The sequence below is a fragment of the Ambystoma mexicanum genome, chromosome 5q (genome assembly GCF_040938575.1).
Source record: "Ambystoma mexicanum isolate Mex_15411 chromosome 5q, UKY_AmexF1_1, whole genome shotgun sequence".
Lineage (NCBI taxonomy): Eukaryota > Metazoa > Chordata > Amphibia > Caudata > Ambystomatidae > Ambystoma > Ambystoma mexicanum.
Genome location: NC_090933.1, coordinates 501928953 through 501949011, shown reverse-complemented (window position 1 = coordinate 501949011; position 20059 = coordinate 501928953). Strand labels below are relative to the sequence as shown.

Sequence of the window (20059 nt, the reverse complement as noted above, 5' to 3'; positions counted from 1 at the left end):
CCGATTGGTTGCTCTGTATCCTGCCAGAATTTACCTCCTTAAAACCCATTCACCTGGAAATACCATCCCGACTGTCATCGTCCTTAATCTTTTTCCATCAGTGGGAAGACTTTTGGTGTTAAACGGAACATTGGGTTTGTGCATTTTCAGGACGCTCTGCAGCAGTGCACCATCCCGAATCTAGCGCGACCCTCGTGCCGCCCGGGTAGTAGAACCCTACTAACCTTACCTTTTTCTTATTTTCTCCCTGTCGTTGTGTTCTAACATTTCAAGTACTAAGTCAATTCCCACTGGTAAGATCCTACCCACCTTTTTGTTTGTGTAATTATTTAAACCAGTTAGATACTAAATCTTGTCCTGCTCTTAGGTGATTCCCGGGTTAATTCCTTCATCTATCCTACGGGGGGAGGAAAACAAGAACCCAGGTACTCCTCAGTTAGTAAGGCTTATAAGGGACAACCGTTACCTTTTGTATTACTTACTTGTTGTTCTTTTCTTTTCAGCCTGGTTCGTGGCGGTACGAATTCTCTCCGCCCTTCTGGGTGATCAGTCCCCTTGTCTGGTTAACTACAGCAAGTGGTCATATCATTTTGAAGGTCTATTTTCCCTCGCAGAGAGGAGGCTTAGGTAGAGGCCCTACTTAAGCTCCTTCAAGCAAAATTCTGGGTTTGGATGCTTCCTGGTTCCTCGCACTCATCCCACCGGTGAGTAACAAAAACAGAAGCCATGGAAGAAGCGGATCCTTTGGCTGCTTTGTTTCGTTTAGTGTCTGAGTTACGATCAGACATGACATTGGCCCATGACGCCATGCATCAAAGGATCGACAGCTTACGGAATATTCAAAATCCCCAGACACTCGGAGTAGACATGGAAGGTGCAACCGCCTCAGGTTCTGGTCTACCTTCAGCTTCAGCCTCAGGGTTTTCTGCGACACCGGTTTTGATGGCCACGCAATTCCCGTTGGCCCCTCCGGAAAGGTTTACTGGAGATCCGAAACAATATCGAACCTTTATAAACCAATGCAAATTGCACTTTCTGTGTCGGCCCGCCGCCTTTCCAAACTCCACAACCAAGGCAGCCTTTATTCTTTCACATCTAGGAGGTACAGCGGCTGCATGGGCCAACCCTTTGCTTGAGTCCAACAGTTATGTTCTTTATGACTGTGACGAACTCATATTGGCCATGAATAGGGTCTTTGACAATCGTTATAAATCCCAAGCCTCGGATCTGGAGCTGCTGGGTCTACGACAAGGCAATTCTTCTCTTTTTTCTTTTCTTACCAGATTCAATCAGCTGGCTGCGGAGACAGACTGGCCCGAAGAAAAGAAATCAGCTGTATTCTATCAGGGGTTATCTGAAGAATTAAAAGATATCCTAGCCACAGTACCGGTTGTCCCAACCTCTTTTGGTGAATTGTTAGACTTAGTCTTACAAATAGATGCTAGAAGGTCTGAAAGAAGAGGAGAACGTAAAACAGCCATCCCTACACCCACTCCGGCAGATTTAGCTCCTCCTTCTGTTTCGAATCCCGAACCCATGCAGATAGGGGCCGTGAGGGGTCCCTTGACTCAGGCACAACGGGAATACAGACGTTCGCATAACTTATGCATGTATTGTGGGTCTTCGGAACACCATCTGAAAGATTGTCCTAAAAGACCCGTTAAAAAGGCGGGAAACGCCAAATCCCGGCGGTAGATAGAGTCCCTACGCCGGGAGTGTCTTCTTTGGGCTCACAGAGTACCTTATCCGCCCCTGTTAGTCTACCTGTGTCCTTCACCACTGCCGATGACGCCACATTTTCCTCTTTGGCTATTATAGACTCAGGAGCTACAGGGAATTATATGGATTTCGACTATGCTACAAAGAACCATGTCTCATTTCTACCAAAGGCTCAACCTGAGAGGGTCCATACTGTGGACGGCACAACCTTGGTATCCGGTTTGGTCACACAAAACACCACTCTTGTTAGCATGAAAACCGAAGATGGTCATGTAGAATCAATCTCGTTTGATCTAATCAAAGCTCCGCAATATCAAGTCATATTGGGAATTCCGTGGTTACAACACCACAATCCTGCTATTGATTGGGTAAAGAAGAGTGTTCGTTTTCCTTCTCCGGAGTGCAATGAGAACTGCTTTCTGGACACATATGTCTGCCCTGATTCTTCTTGCCAGGCTCTTGTGGCTTCCGTGTCTCTCATAGGCGCCATTATTCGGGATCCTAGTACAGGTATTCCCCTTGAATACGAATCCTTTCGGGACGTGTTCGACAAGGGTAGGGCAGATCGATTGCCGCCTCATAGGCCCTACGACTGCCCGATAGACCTAATACCAGGGACCAAAATACCAACCGGAAGGGTCTATTCACTTACTATACCAGAAGACAAGGTATTGAAAGAATATATCGATAAAGCCCTGGCCACAGGCTTTATTCGAACCTCAAAGTCCCCGGCTGCATCACCGTTGTTTTTTGTCCCTAAAAAGGAGGGGGACCTGCGCCCTTGTATAGATTACAGGGCATTGAATGCTATTACAGTTAAAAATCAATATCCTCTTCCGTTGATATCAGTGCTTCTGGATCAACTTGGTTCATCAGTGGTATTTACTAAACTTGACCTCAGGGGGGCCTATAATCTCGTCCGGATTAGAGCCGGGGACGAGTGGAAAACTGCCTTCAAGACACGTTACGGTCTGTTCGAATACTTAGTAATGCCATTTGGACTCTGCAATGCCCCGGCCACCTTTCAGGCTTTCATGAATGACATTTTCCATGATTATCTGGATCAATTTGTTGTAGTTTATCTAGATGATATTCTCATTTACTCATCCTCCATGAAGGAACACCTTATACACGTGCGTCTTGTGTTACAGAGGTTAAGGGAGAACCACCTGTACGTCAAGGCAGAGAAATGTGTATTTAATTCTCCGGAGGTTGAGTTCCTTGGCTATGACTTGACCAATCGTGGCATTCGTATGAGTCAATCTAAAGTCAAAGCGATTCTGGAATGGCCCGTTCCTACATCAGTCAAGGCACTTCAGTCTTTCTTGGGGTTTTCCAACTTCTATCGACGTTTCATCCATTCATTTTCGTCGATCTCTTCTCCTTTAACGGCACTCACCAGCTCCAAAAAACCATTTGCTTGGAATCCTGAGGCACAACAAGCCTTTGAAATCCTGAAGACCGCCTTTTCGACGGCCCCGGTACTGCAACACCCGGACCCTCTCCTCCCTTTCTTTGTAGAGGCGGACGCCTCCGGTTCAGCTATTGGGGCGGTTCTGTCGCAGGAGTGTCCTGATTCGGGAGAAATCCATCCTGTGGCATATTTTTCCAGGAAATTGACCCCGTATGAACGCAATTATCCCATCACAGAGCGTGAATTGTTAGCTATCAGGGATGCCTTTGCGGAATGGCGTCATCATCTGTTGGGGGCCCGTCACCAGGTTGTTGTTTATTCAGATCACCGCAGTCTCCTTGCATTCAAATCCATGAAATGCCTTACAGCCCGACAAGCTCGTTGGCATCTTTTCTTCTCCCAGTTCAACTTTGTCATCACATATCGACCGGCTCGCCTCAATGCATGTGCCGACGCTCTGTCAAGATTACCTCACAGTTCTTGTATTTCTAAATCTGATCGTCCCTTGTTGTTGCCTGAAAGGGTGGTTTGTGCTTGCACTCCTCAACCTTCGCTCCGTGCCCTTATATCATCTTGGGTGACCTCAAACAAGGAGGAATGCGAATCGTTGAATCTCGACATTGTTCAGGATCTGCCTTATATCCAGGGTCGTCTCTTCATTCCTCCTGGTGAAGCACGACTTCGAGCTTTAACTTGGTCACACGATTCATTGATGGCAGCCCATCCAGGACAGCAAAAGACGTTGGAGTCATTACGCCGTTGGGCCTGGTGGCCTTCGATGTCTAGGGATGTCATCGACTATGCGAAGTCTTGCTCAGTGTGTGCCCAATGCAAGGTTTCTAGATCCAAACCTGTAGGTCTTTTGCATCCCCTTCCAGTACCGCATAAACCTTGGTACATGGTTTCCATGGACTTCATCGTGGACCTACCCCCTCTCGACGGTTATGATACCGTTTGGGTTATTATTGATTACTTCTCCAAGATGGCTTTGTTCATCCCTTGTGCTGGCTTGCCTTCGGCCCCTGTCCTGGCTTCATTGTTTCTCAAACATGTCTTTCGTTTCTTTGGACTTCCCTCTATCATTGTATCGGACCGTGGTCCTCAGTTTACGTCCCGCTTTTGGAGGGCTTTGACTTCTTCACTAAACATCGATGATCGTTTCAGTTCTGCCTACCATCCACAAACCGATGGACAGACTGAGAGGACAAACGCCACACTGGAACAATTCCTCCGATGTTTATGTCTCCAATTCCAGTCTACCTGGCTAAAAACGCTTGCTCCTGCCGAGTTCGCCTACAATAACTCGGTACATTGTGCCTCAGGGGTATCGCCGTTTTTTGCCTTATATGGTTTCCATCCACGTTCATTGCCTTTAGACCCGTCGCTCCCCATTGACAACCCGGCTGCTCAGGCTTGTGTACGGGACCTGGATTCAGTCCGTAGGGAAGTTCGATCCCACCTTCTACTTGCACAGGAGAGGGCTAAAAAGTACGCTGATCGACATCGGCTTACCGCTCCAGAATACAAAGTAGGCTCAAAAGTCTGGCTGTCTACACGTAATCTACGTATTCCGGGCAAACGTATGCTTCTACCAAAGTTTGTGGGTCCTTTCTCCATTAAGGAGGTGTTAAATCCAGTGGCAATGCGTCTTTCTTTGCCGCCTTCATGGAAGATACATCCCGTATTTCACGTCAGCCTCATCAAACCATGCCTTCTTACCACGCGTCTTCCAACTCGGCCTTGTGCTGTTCGCGTGGATGGCGAGGATGAATATGAAGTGGCTGATATTTTGGACTTTCAACTCCGTAGGGGTCGACCCTTTTATTTGGTCGACTGGAAGGGATACGGGCCTGAGGACAGGTCTTGGGAGCCCTTGGGCAATATCCACTCGCCTGTTCTTCTGCGCCGCTTCCATGCCCGCAGGGGGTTGCCGCCGCCTTTGGGGGAGGATACTGTTATGAGTCGGCGTTCATCCCCGGCTATCAGCAAAACCCGGTCACTTACGCCGCTGGCGCTTCGGGTTTCCAAATCTACTACCAGAGGCAGTAGGAAATTTATAGCGCTCCCCAAAAGGATTCGGCATCAAACCGCGTCGTTTTATGCACGATGGAAGTTGCCGTGGAAGTTAGCGGCTCGGAGACTACACCCCCCAGGAAACCTGCTTCCGTACGGTAGTTCACCGGAAGAGCCTCACATTGGCTAGCCCCGCCTTTCTCCATTATTTAGTTCCCGGAGACGGCCAAGACGCTGCTTCTGTTTACAGCTACTACCGGTAATTAGAAGTTCCTTCTTCGATTGCTATGTGCTTGTGGTTCTTACGGTTTTCGACTCGGATTGTTTACTGGACCTTCTATTTGGAATTCCCTCACCTTCTGATCTGCCTTCCCGTGTACCGAAAATCCTGCTTTCCTCCTGGACTCCTCTTCTCCACGTTCTGTTATAGTTCCTGTCAGCCAGTGTACCAGACCTTGCCTGTTTTTGACCTACCTGTCTCAAGAGTCATCATTCCGATTGGTTGCTCTGTATCCTGCCAGAATTTACCTCCTTAAAACCCATTCACCTGGAAATACCATCCCGACTGTCATCGTCCTTAATCTTTTTCCATCAGTGGGAAGACTTTTGGTGTTAAACGGAACATTGGGTTTGTGCATTTTCAGGACGCTCTGCAGCAGTGCACCATCCCGAATCTAGCGCGACCCTCGTGCCGCCCGGGTAGTAGAACCCTACTAACCTTACCTTTTTCTTATTTTCTCCCTGTCGTTGTGTTCTAACATTTCAAGTACTAAGTCAATTCCCACTGGTAAGATCCTACCCACCTTTTTGTTTGTGTAATTATTTAAACCAGTTAGATACTAAATCTTGTCCTGCTCTTAGGTGATTCCCGGGTTAATTCCTTCATCTATCCTACGGGGGGAGGAAAACAAGAACCCAGGTACTCCTCAGTTAGTAAGGCTTATAAGGGACAACCGTTACCTTTTGTATTACTTACTTGTTGTTCTTTTCTTTTCAGCCTGGTTCGTGGCGGTACGAATTCTCTCCGCCCTTCTGGGTGATCAGTCCCCTTGTCTGGTTAACTACAGCAAGTGGTCATATCATTTTGAAGGTCTATTTTCCCTCGCAGAGAGGAGGCTTAGGTAGAGGCCCTACTTAAGCTCCTTCAAGCAAAATTCTGGGTTTGGATGCTTCCTGGTTCCTCGCACTCATCCCACCGGTGAGTAACACTATTGGTATATACATTCTATACTGACTTTCCTGATTTGGTATTGGCTCTCCAAGTCAGTCCCCCCCAATCTATGGGTGCTAGGAGATTTCAACCTGCCTGCCAGTTCCACCTCGGCGACTCAGGTTGAACTCTTTCTGTCGCTGATGAGTGATCTGAATCTTCCTCAACTGATTCAAGCACCCACTCATCAGTTGGGCAATATACCTGATTTTATTTGTGCCTCCAAGTCTCTCATTACCGTCACTTCTTCTTGTCCGGTACTTTGGTCTGAACACTATCTGATTTCCTTTACGTTGGTGCTTCCCAGTCCGCCGCCCTTCTAAACCGCCCACCTTTAAAAGGAACTGGCGCCAGGTCGATCTCTCTACTCTCTCTCTGCTTCCCTCCTTTCTCACTGTGCTCCCCCTAAATCTTGCACGCTACAGAACCTAGGTGTGTCCTTCCTGGCCGTTGCAGACCAATTTGCGCAAGCCAAGCTTGGTAAAGGAAGAGCTCATGTGTCCGAACCCTGGTTTTCAGACGAGCTCAGAGTTCTCAAGCTTGGATGCACGCAAGCGGAATGCAAGTGGAGGGCCTGCTATACTAACAACACGAGAACAACCTATCAAAAAGCCACTTTAGCCACTTTAGCTGCTAAAAAACTTTTTTAGCATGAAGATTGAGGATGCTGTTAACAAGCCTAAGACGCTTTTTGAGCTGGTGCAATCTCTATCTACGCCTTCAAACTGGTCCATCGATCGAGCCCTCACAAGCTCTGTGCGAATCTCTCTCCTCCTTTTTTCATTCTAAGATTATTGCCATATGCGAAGACATCAAAGTCAAACTAGATGCCTCAGACACAAGTGCATCCTTCCCTGACCCTCTTACTCCCACTGCTTCTTGGGTTACTTTTCCGGTGGTCTCTGAACAGAACATTCTAAAAGCCATTCAAGGTCTCAAGTCAGCATCCCCCGCTGATGCCATCCCTTTAGATGTGCTTAAAGCCATCTCCCCTTATATTATCACTGAAATCACTACTGCTACTAATACATCATTCCAAGAGGGTTGATTCCTGGCTCCCTGAAATACGCTTGGGTGCTTCCGCTTCTGAAAAAGTTCTCTCTGGATCCTGCTCTTCTGGCAAATTTCCATCCCATCTCCCTTCGCCCAGCCATGATGAAATCACTGGAGGCATTGGTCTCTTCCTTCCTCTCTTCATATATGGAGTCTTCAGGCTCGGCCCTGTCGCCCATCCTCTTTAATATCTATATTCGGCCTCTGCTCCTTCTCATTCTATCTCACGGTTTTTGATTTTATTCCTATGCTGATGACACGCAAATCTTGGTGCATCTGGACCTCTCTAGGCCTGAAAATGCAGCCCATCTTAGGAACTGCCTTGAAGATTTTGGTGCGTGGATGGCCACCAACTCTCTCAAGTTTAATGGTAGCAAAACAGAAGTCTTGGTGGTAGGGTCAAATACCCCCCTCTACTACTGGAACCCGGACTTCTGGCCCACGTCTCTTGGCCCCTTCCCTTTCCCATCTCCTACGGTGAGAAACCTGGGTGTTAAGTTCTCTTCTTCTTTGATGATGACTGAACAATTGGGCGCCATCTGCAAAGCCGGCCATTTTAAACTGCATACATTAAGAAAGGTTCTCCCTTTCATCCCTGGCCAGTTTCATGCCCCAGTGGTTGGAGCATTGGTCCTTAGTACAGTGGATTACTGTAACTCACTGTACCTCGGCCAACCACACTATCTGCTCAATCGGATCCAAATGCTCCAAAACGCTGCTGCTCGCACAATATTGTGCCCGCCAGCACGCTCGCACATGGTCCCCCTCCTGCGTCAGCTACACTGGCTCCCCATTGAACAACGGATCCATTTCAAATCTATGTGTCTTGTTCATCTGGCTTTCTACAAGGTGGGAGCTGAATACTTGCAGGAGAAGTTTACTCACTATGTGCCAAATCATCCTCTGCGCTCCCAGTCCGCGCTACTCCTTCTGGTTCCCCGTGTTAAACGCACTCGCACGGGAGGCCGCGCTTTTTCGGTGGCCGCAGCCAAAGCATGGAACCTACTTCCTTGGGCTCTCCATGCTACTGCCAATCATCTGGCCTTCAGACGTGCACTGAAGACTCTTCTCTTCTAGCTCTCCCCGAATCTCTTCTCTCCTTCTACCCTCTAGCGCCAAGATGCCTTTTGGCGTACGCTGCGCTCTACAAATTCACATAACATAACATAACATGAATTTATTGCTGTTGCCTTACTCAATAACCTACTTGTTTTTAAAATCCTGCCTGTTCCTGTTCCCCCAAATTCCTTCTTGGAATGTTACATGTATGCAATGCTGGACCTCCCCTGGGGCACGTCCCAGTTTTAGGGCCTGCACATAGGGTCTTTCATTACTGCGGCCATGTTACTCTTCAGGGTTTAATGGCTTCTTTGTCTCATGTGATGAGTAAGCACATCTGAGGGTGGAGCCCTGTCAGGTTGGGCAGTCCCTGGCAGCCAGAAAATACCTTTTAAATTCAGGCTAGGTGTAAGAGAGGTAAAATCTCCCGATAGCCAGGCCAAGTCCCTTGTCATGAGATGTAGGCTGGCTTTAATAGATGAAAGGGAAAACATTGCAATGACCTGGACATGGGTTTTCCCCTGTACTTCTGTCTTGAAACAAATATGAAATCATGCACAACCCACATATCAGTTTCTTCATCCACTGGGAGAAAGAAACCAAGCACATGTGATGTTAAATTGTGTCATGCATTGTACTCCCACACCGGCAATCGTCGTAGGAGATAACATGTTGCCGTTTCTTAGCCCTAAACATTTTCAGGTAAAGGAAATGTGACGAACACTTCACCAAACTTACTGAAGGGGATCTCTATGAGAAAAAAACACATGCTGAACACACAGAGGGGAGCAAGAAGTCCCGGGAGAGATACCAGGGGAGGGGAATGAGAGCACACCCATAGTCTATGTCTAGGGCAATTTGCAATCCAAAATGGTGTTGAACCTTCCTATAGCTTTTGGCCAACCCTGTGAGAGAACACCTGGCCCCAGTTCCAAGGGTCAGTTGGGGAATAGCACAGCATCCAACACCCAGATGAAAGCTATCAACTTAGAGCACACCTGAGGAAAGTAGCAGACACCATGGAAAAGGCAGCCTGCACAGTTGGAATGTGTCAGTCCTTAGAGGAGTCAAGAGGAAGACAAATCCTAGGAGATTTCAAGTCAGGGGACTTGGCAGCATATGGTCGGTCTCTGATAGAACTTCCTGCAGGACGTTTGGAGTACCAGAGAGACCCCAAGCAGAAAAGCTTGGGCATAGGAGGAAGGCAAACCACAGGAGAACGTCAAGAAGGGCCATGGGAGACTAACCAGGGAAGGTCCCCAAGAATTCAATGTAACAGCAACGTTCTGCCCTGGTGAAAGTTATATTGGTACCCTTACTGAGTAAGAAGGGTATTGTGAAAGAAGTTTGAAAAATAAATGTATAAAGTACATGCGTCATGATAGACAATATTCACAAATAAGATGATGTTGCCCAAGCACCCCAATTGTGTCCAAGCCCCCAAGCTCCTTAGTTTTTTTTTCTAGCATACATTTTTGACATTTCGAGATTCTATTGACTTTGCCTCCACTTACCTATTTGGTAGATGTTCAAAGCATGGACCCTGTGGTGGACTAAAAAGTGTTGTTCAAGAGAACGCTGTGCCAAGGTTATTGGCACCCATGTGATTGCGCCAACTAGACGAAGCTGGTAGAGAAAATGGGACTGCTCATCAGCAAATGGAAGACATCATGGGCACGGAGGACCTATACCCCTCATTGGGAATTGCCATACCAAAGTCTTCATATGGTGTTATAACAGGACGTTAACACTGTGGAGGTGCTATGGATTGATTAAAGAGTCTGTTGTGTTTGGCACAAGGTGGGATGTGCATGCCGAAAGGCCTAGTGAGGATTCTAATGTTCTTAGGTTTCCGTTTCCTCAGATGTCAAAAGGTGAGGGGTCTAGAGGGCAGGTTAGGTTAGAGCGGTCAGTACCATGTATATGTGGGATGTTGTTTTCCTTGACTTACAAGACAACAAATACATCTACCTCTGTTTGCCATCATGCTGAAATTGGTGGGTGAGGCTCATTTATCCGACAATACCAACTTGGACAGAGAGAAAAGGGATACGATCATGGTAGAAAGACAGTGAAAAAGAAGAAAGGTTTGAAATATATGGAGTGAGTTGAAGAGACTGGGGGAGAACAGCTTATTCTGGGAAGTAAGAGGGAAAGAAAACATAAAGTGTTTGGAGAAGAAGAAACAGGTTGTTTGTAAAGAAAGCAAGAAGGGTGCCAGCTTGGTGAGGGAAACACAGAAGGCAAAATGGAACATGGAACACAAGCGAATTTTAACAAAGCTAATTGTTTGTGTAGAGAGAGGAGGGTACCTACCACCTTGGAGAAGGAGGTGAGGGGCACCAACTGGGAACTAAAGGCAGGACACTGTGAAGACAATGAGCTTACACTGGATAGAGAGACTGATTGAAGAGTGAGGCTGAAGGAAGGACAGGAAACCAGAAAAACGGTTTCTGCTGATGTAGGCGACTCTCTACTCAGCAGCGTAGATGAGGAAAGTTGTACGTGCGTCTTTCCTGATCTCTCGCTCACGCTAGTTAGAGACATTCTACAGAAGAAATCGTATTGCGGAATAAGCTGCAGGCGGAAGTCGGTAGAAGCGTGTGCTTCTTTTCTTTGCAAGACAGCGAGGAGACAGTTTATAAAAATATACGTATTTGTCCAGAAAGCACAAATGCGGGTTTTTGACTGGCCGCGGCATGGTTTCTGGGACATTGTAGAGTTGACGCAATCCTGCAGTCTGTTGTCCATTGTTGCTGTTGTGGGTGGACCCACTTAACATGTGCTACTTTCCGCGTACAGGAACGCGGAGTTGAGCACAGAGTTGACGCAGTCCTGCAGTCCTTGGCAGTCGGAGGCATGGGAGACATGCTGGACCTGAGTGGGACCCTGCCGGAGGCCAAGACCAGCAGACGCTGACTCCGGAGCAACTCGAGTCACTCGAGCCAACTCGAGAAAAAGTCCCCGGTGAAGCGAGGTAAGATCCTTTCCGCTTCCCGAGGGGACTCCCTACCCTGCACGCAGCCCTCCCAACTCCCCCTGTCAAACCCCCACTGGGCCCCACTCTGGAGGACTCGGACGATCCAGATGCTCTCACCAGCCCGGAAGCCTACGAAATCTGCGACGGAACACATGACAACATACCTCAAACTGCCGGCGTGGGGGGCTGCAAACCTGAAGCGACCGGTCCCATGATCCTGCTTGATCTTCCTGCACAGTGTCCGGACACACACTTGGCCGACACACCTCCGGCCCCTCCAGTCCCGCCTTGCCCATGCCAGAGCTCCGCCTTGGCGAGATGTATACCAGCCGAGACCGTCGGAGGGCGGGGACCTTAACCTGGCCACGTGAGGCTGTGCTGGGAATAACATCTGGAGCGACCCACCGCAGACAGGCTTGGACCAACTACCAGATGGAAAGAAAGAGAAGCACCAAATTTACAAACTAAGTAAAATTGATGCACTGGAGCTGCAGAATGAAATGCCCACAGAACCATGGGGCAGTGATCAGCGGCGGATGGAGTCCCCGTCTCAGACAATTCCAAACATGCCTCCCTGAGGGATTCCATAAAGGACTTACTTCAACCTGCAAATCTGCCAAGAACAACTGGAAATGCACCTGTCAGGGCGATGGCCCTAATACAAGTGGAGGCAAAGATTGATGCTTTAACCAATACGACCCCTCAAAATCGCGATCTTGCTGATCTTGCTGGTCGAAAGCTACTTACAAACTTATCTAGTGTGGGGAGTGATGCCCTCCAACCAGACACCACTGCAAAACAGGATGAACAAAACGAATCAAGAACTAGCACAGACTGCTCACATATCGACCTGGTGAGATCCATCAAAGAGGCATCCACACCCAAAATAAACTCGCCTCCCACTACGAAAAGAATTTTAGAAATCCTGGAGGCACTAGATGACACACCTCCGGCAAACAAGTCCAGGAAAATAGACTATCAGTTCAGCAAGCACAATGAATCACCTGTACCACTGCCTGCTAAAGACACAACTTCAAGGGCCTCGCCAAGTGAAGCTCAACTGGCGATTCAACACACGAGCGATAATACGTGGCCCTCAACCAGTCAACCAGAAGTGGGGCAAAAAAAAATCATATTGTCGAGCAAAACGTAAAACAGGTACTCGCTGCAGAGCCGCAGCTGAATACAAACAACCAGGTAGAAAGGCCATCCAACCAGCTTGCCGGCCACTCCAGCAAGAAGGCCCTATAGGGGGCTTGATGGGTCCCCAACCTTGGGAGAAAGAACATTTCAGCATCCCAAAACGGTCAGCAAACTGACAAATACGCCTTGTGAAGCAACAGCCCTGATCTTGAGCAACGGCAGAGTACAAACATCGCCCCCAAGACAAACTCCAGCAGCAGAGGTGTTTATTTCGACTGAGAAGTCAACGTCCCTGCCCCACTGAATCATTGCCCAGAAACCGTTCAAAAATAGAAGATTAAGCGAACTGTCCGCAGAACCACAAAAAGAGTCGCCAAATAAGAAATTGGACCTGACGACAGTAATGTCAGCAATAACAATCGCCCGGCCCTGTTTGGCAAGCTATATGAAGAAATCAATGTCCAAGGAGGATAGCTTAACGGCAACGTGCGCGCCTTGGAAGCAAGACGACAGGAAGCAACACAAGTTCGATCCCTGGGTCCGCGCTTAGAAACCTCTGGGTGTTTAAGCGCGTTATAAATACGCAACTAAGATTAACAAAAAAAGAATTATGCAACTAAAAAACAAACAATTCCTGTAACAGCGCCTCGATGCCCGCGGGCTGTTTGAGCGCCTTAAAAATGCAAAATAAATAATGACTCAACCAAAGACAATAAAACAATGCTGGCAACGATGCATTCATAACTCATCTTTGTCGAGGGCTTTATAACGGCCCTAGAGTCAAAAAATGCTGAACAACAAGCTATATGGGAAGCAAAGCTGGCACGTCTAGAAGTCAAACTGAACGAAACTAGAACCACCCACCTGGACGGGGCAACGGGAATGGAAAAGGCCACGCAGACTGTCACTGATAACATCTCTTCTGGACTTGTCCTGATCTTCAACAAACCAGCCCTGAAAGAGGCACGAGCAACAAACGTACTGCACAACAAGTACTCCCCAACCCACTCTGATACATGACTATCAAAATACAGAAAATAGTCCTGCGACTGGCAAAAGCCGACCAATCAGCCAACACTAAAACAAAGACCTCCGTGCTCAACTATGGGCCAAAGACCCGACTTAATATACCTTGATCTCAACCGGTGACAAACAAGCATGTTCAAGAGACGCCCCAGTGACTTTAGACCTCAGTGACTTTAGACCTTACTCAATGACCTAGGGCGACCACAGAGTTCTTCCACAGAGTTCTTAGCATCGAGCGTCTTAATTGATCTATCACAAAATTGGGAATCGGACCCCAAAGCAGAAGAAATCCCAGAAATAAGCCACCCGAAAACCATTCCATCAGCAAGTCATGCTGTGACAGAGACGACACCGGCAACCATCATGAGGGCCAGTACCCGGCTACCCTCGGACAGTGGCGCTCAGCACAAACCGGCTCCTCGTCAACACGACGCTCAAAGTGGACCATTATCTGGCGTACAAAAAACAGACTTTCCACCCTCAAGTGCTGACATAAGCAATCTATCTGATTACCCAAAAAGCCAAAGCCATTGACGACAAGAAGCCCCATTGGACATCCACCAACGCTCTGTCCAGCCAAAGTGGGCTGAAAATCCTACAAGGGGGTCTCGGATCTTTAAATTGGAACAAGCATTGTGCAAAGACAGCTACATGATCCTAAATCGGTGCTCGAAATCCTAAGCAAAATAGAGACACTGCGGTCACTAAGAACGGAAGATTTCACACTTATTGAGCCGTACCATAGAGACCTAAAAGCAAAAGCTTACCTTCACATCAAAGCCTACGCACTTCAATACGTCTTTCTGGAGGTGCTTAGCGATCTCAAGCGCGTCAGCTTTATTCTTTCAGAAATTCGGAGGCTATATGAGTAGACCTGTAAAATCATACACAATGACATTCGGGAACAAAAACATCACTATACATCAAAAACTCAAGAACTGTACAATAATAAGAGACACGAGACGAATTGGACTGCTCGAGAGAACATCCATTAAAGAGCGCACAGATATCATCGAGAAAGATGGGCATCTGTCAACGATCGTGCCAGAAACAAGAGCGAAAAAAAAAGAAACGAAAGACAAAGATCCGACAAGATCTACGAACGCAATCGGCTCACAAGCTCGCAAGAAACTCGATCGAACCGAGATACCCTGGAGACACCAAAAAGACTGGCACATAACGACAAAAAGAGCATCTTGTTTAGAGGCACATCGCCAGACCAAACGAAAAGAGAATCCCGAGGGGCCCTTGGAAATGGCTACAAGCAGCCCTAACCACAAACTCTGGTAGATAGCAATTACAACCCAACGACATGCTGGAGTGGGGGACAACCCAGCATGAACTAGAAGACGCCTCCAAAAAAGTTTTGAGTATGGCCTCATGGAACACTAGAGGACACGCCCAATTAACCAACCCTGAAAATCAAGACTTGGGGGCCTTTGACATCTTGTGCCTCCATGAAACCTGGTTGGTGGAGAAGCCATCACTTGACGGCTTCTCGATTGAGATATCACCTGCCTCAAAAGGACTATTTGGCTGCCCTGCTTCTGGTCTTCTGCTGGCGACTCGTCTGGTCTCAGGAATCAAGGTCATCAAAAAGCTAGTAGAAACATATGGAATCATAGCAGTCCTAACCTCACGGAGGCACCAAGACCCTAGTTCCCGCGTCTGGACCACGACACAGTTAGCCACCGTAAACCTATACTGGAACCCGCAGAAAACATCAACAGTAAACTTCTACAACTCAGTACTGGACGTCATTGACAACATCTGCGTACACCAGAACACTACGCACACAATCATATGCATGGATTTAAACGCAAAATGCACAAGTGACTCCAGCAACACCAACACCCAGCATATCCACTCCGCGGCGGAAGAAAAAGGAACAGCATGGCTGACTTTAATGAACTTGCATAATTTTCACAACGTGGCATGGTTGAAATCCTGGCAACCAATGATCCCAACATGGGAACACAACAACACCAAAGCCACCCTAGACTACTTCTTCATTTCATATGGCCTGCTCTCATATATTGAGTCATATGAAGTAACGAGAACCAAAGAAAGTGACCACAACCTACTCACAATGTCCTGGGCATCTGTATGCCCCCCAAGCAAAATGTATAAACCGACCATGGAGGCCAACAACCAACAAACCTGGCTACGTTTGACAGCCACAAACATCAAAGATATCACGGAAAAATACAGAAGAGATACATCAAATAATCCCTCCTCTGTAAAACTGGCATGACCTAACTACCTACCTTTTCTGTTAAAGTACAAGGTGGCGACAAAAGGAGAAAAATGGCCACCACCAAGACCAACCATGTGTATGACAAGACTTTGGTCGAAAAAAGATGACTCTTGAGAAAACTGAAAAGATCTGCCACGACGAATAACACAGAAAAGGCCTGGTTGAAGTGTCAAAAAGAAGTAAAGATCTATAAATCATGGCTACAAAACCACATACATAATCTCTATCAAAACGATGTGGAAGCCATGCTAAGGACACTCAGCACCAAGAGATCTTGTGACTTCTGGTCACTCATAAAAAAAATCATATTCCAGCCATGAGAACCAACTGGCCAACTCGGTCCCAGAAGACAAGTGGGTAAAATTCTTTGAAGATCCGTTTGCCGCTCCCGCTACTGAAAAAAACAGCCCTTCCATCAGACATAGAAGTTCCTTGGATCGATCTAGCAATCAAAGACGGCATAAGAGGAGCCATAAGGAAACTGGAAACATCAAGAGCACCGGGCCCAGATGGCCTAATGAACAACGACCTCAAACAACACTCTGAGGAATGGAAAAATTTCATCAGCATCATCCCGACCTCGTGGACATGAGCAGTGGTGGTCCCCATCTTTAAACGGGGCAACAGAGAAGATCTAGCCAACTATCGCCCGATCGCTCTCCTAGATATTATTGGAAAAATCTTTGCCACTTTGCTACTCAAACATGTCCAGACTTGGGCCAGAACATCGCCGTGCGCAGACCCCTTCCAAATGGGCTTTCAAAAAAATGGAAGTACAGCAGTAAACATTTTACTATTGAACATAATAAAATCAAAAATCAAACAAGGAGCACTGACAGTTTTCTTGGCCTTTGTCGATCTCTCTGAGGCTTTTGACAAAGTGGACAGAAGCATTCTGTGGAGCAAACTGAAAGGGTGGAAGTGTCCCACTGACATTTTAGATCCGGTTATTGCTCTTCACACGCACACTAAACTGCGAGTCCGCCTGAACAGTCAAGGTCTACTATCGAAGGAAATATTGTCTCAGCGTGGAGTAAAACAGGGCTGTCCCCTAGCACCAGCGCTCTTCGCCGCCTTCCTGGGGAATTACAAGGACTTCCCCCCCAAAATAGGCAACGCCACTGTGTAACGCATCCTGTATGCTGGCAACCTGATTTTGTTATATCAAACCAAATCGGTCTTCATCGCCAGTTAACCAAACTTGCGCACTACATGGAAGCAAACAATCTGGAAATCAGCAAATCCAAGACAAAGATTATGATAAAAACATCTTTCAAAGAATAAAAACTACCGAAAGTGGTTCCTAGACAGTACTAAAATTGAAGTGGTACCCCACTTCAAATATCTAGGAGTGTTAATTGACGGCTCTGTAAAAGAGCAAAAAATGCAACAGGTCCTATGGGAAAAAACGAAGAACCTTGCAGCGCAAATGAGAGCGGTTGATAAGAAACATGGCAGATTCTCATTACTTCCAGTCATCCACTTCTACAAGGGAAAAGTGGTACTGACCCTAACATACAGGATGGACGCGAACCTCAACATGCCAGCCGCGATATGGCCTAAACTAGAAGGTCACCTGTGGAAATCAGTGCTTGGCTTGCCCAACTCGATCTCAATAGCAATTGTCAGGCTGGAACTTGGTCTTCTGTCCCTGGCTTCAACAGTAGAGCAGAGCACCATGCGATTATTCAGGAAAACTCTACTGACGGACACCCTGCCGATATATAAGATCATCGCTGAAGAGATCAAAAGCCAGCACTGCAAAACTTTAAGTGCTTGGGCAGAGAATCAAAAGGCCAAGCTGAACGACTTAGCTTGTACCGAAGATGACCTCGAAGCGAACCCGCAAAGAGTTAAATTTAAAATGGAATGCCAAGACTGGATTGCAACATCTGAAAAAGCACAAGCCAACAAATTCCTAAAGCACCTGCCTCCAAATTTCAACAAATAAAAAACTCCACTGGCCTACTGTTCCAAATTCCCAGACAAACGGCTAATGAAAACCTTTATGAGAGCACATTTGAACCTTCTTCCAACTCGAGAAATTCTAGCCATCAGACTACAGACAAACGTCAATGAGTGCAGACTCTGCGAGCTGCCACAACAAACAGAAACTTTAAGACACTTCCTGATGCACTGTCACGAGATGAGACAAGACAGAGCAGCATATCTGACTCCACTATACGCGGACCTACCCATGGCAGAAGAGGAAGTATGGTGGAACCGGTTGATGGCCGGGGAATGCACAAAATGGACCATTGCTTCGGTGAAGCTGTTTGAAACTGCCTTCAAAAAGATCACTGTATCTCTGAATCTGGACTAAGCCCTTCTGGCCTTCTTTCTGGTTTCTACACAAGAACTTCTGCCTTGTGTCTGTTTTGTCTTGCCCCTTCACCTTGCCATTTCCTTCATCGATCTGTACAGTTCTTGTAAAAATCGTAACACGATTATACACATGTAAATATATATATATATTTTTTAAACGGTTTCGAACGATTTGTTACAAGAGACGATGGGGAAAGAGGGGCTGCAATGAGAATGAAGTAACATGCCAGGCTGAAGGAAGGACATAAATATAGAGAAACGGTGGGAAAGATGTGCGATAAGAGATCACAGAGAGAAGAGAGTTGTTGGACCATAAGGCTGAAGGAAGGACAGGAAGATAAAGAAAATGTGGGGAAGATGTCTTGCGGGAGAGTCCTTAGAGAGTTGGAATATGAATTTAAAGGAAGGACAGGAAGAGAGAGAGAATGTGGAGAAGACTTGGAAAGAATTGGAGTAAGAGAGAGACGCCATACAGAGGAAGCAACTGGTTGCAACAAGGAGGTAACCCCCCTCATCAGCAGAAGAGGTGGGTTAATGATTTGGGATCAAAAGGCAAAGGAGAGGAGAATACCAGAAGTAGCAAGAAGTGTAAGGCCAGCATTTGTCACTTTATGCACGTCATTTAGGTAGACCCTCTGCACATACTGTGCATGCACAGAAATAGTCACTTCAAAAGTGATCAGCACAAATGTGTCTGGTGCAATTTTTGAAATGTGCACAACTTAAGCCTATCAGAAGAGGTGGGCGCACATCAAAGAAATAGGAAATGCAACGAGAAAGGGGTAGTAGCAACATTGTTAAATGTTTGTTTGATTAATTCCTGCTGCTTTTTCCCTTCCATGCATTTTACACCTGTTCCTGTAGCATACATTACAAAAATTTAATGAATACTTCCTGCACCAAACATTAGTAGTCAGATCACCCTCCAGAGAATATTCCTATGAAGGCCAAGAGTTATGCTTCAGATTATAGCGGTAGTGAAAAATGGGTGTTGGGGGCACATCTCCGCCAATTATGGACAGGCCATCACTGATTCTCTGATTCTCTGTCATGCCCAGTGCTCCCCATCAGGAGTCCTCTACATGGCAGAATAATCCCCCTAGTACCTGCAGGGCGCAGGCCCTACAAGTCCTCAAGAAGATGCTGTCCCACAAGGAGGCCTGATGAGCCCCTGCCCCTGCAGGCACTAGATTATGCTGGGGAGGACTAACTCGTACGAGATCAAGGGGGTGTCAGATTTAGACACTCTTATAGCCTTGCAGGTGCCATGTGAAGGCGAGACTCAGGGAGGAAAGTTGTTAGTCACTGACAACCTCCCTCCCTGCTTCTTGTGTGGGAGAAGAGGACCTAAAGTACAGCCAAGAGACCAGACAGAAAAAAAAGATATGTGTGAAAAATGTGGGTGCGTGCATGTGTGAGTTTTGATTGTAGGTGCTTGTGTGTGTGTGCGCCACATTGGGAGGAAGTCAAAGGCACAAAGAACATTTTAATTTTAAATAGCAATCCTGGCATACATTGAGCACTGGCTCACACACAACATGTTTACAGAGCTGTAGTGGAATATCATGGGCACTGGCTTCAGGGCAGTGCTGGCATATATTATGCCACAGCTATCAAGAGCATTTCTTTACAGTGACAAAACTGTTATGCGTAGTACATACCAAGGATATTTATGTGCGCAGCATTTTGACATTTATAGGGGACATGCAGCATGAACCTTTTTTATAGAGTCAGTACTGGTGTATGTTGGACACTGGCAGCCTGAAAATGTATTTTACTGGCCAATACCAGGATACATTGTTGAGACGGGCCTCATGGTTTTTCTTCAAACACAGCCAGCATAGAAATGTGTGTAACATT

General features: G+C 46.9%; 1 protein-coding gene across 1 annotated transcript in view; it reads right to left on the bottom strand.

The window, feature by feature from the left end:
• RNF138 (ring finger protein 138) overlaps nt 1-20059 on the bottom strand; it is an 805118-nt gene that overhangs the window by 595440 nt on the left and 189619 nt on the right. The gene's annotated exons all lie outside the window — the stretch shown is intronic.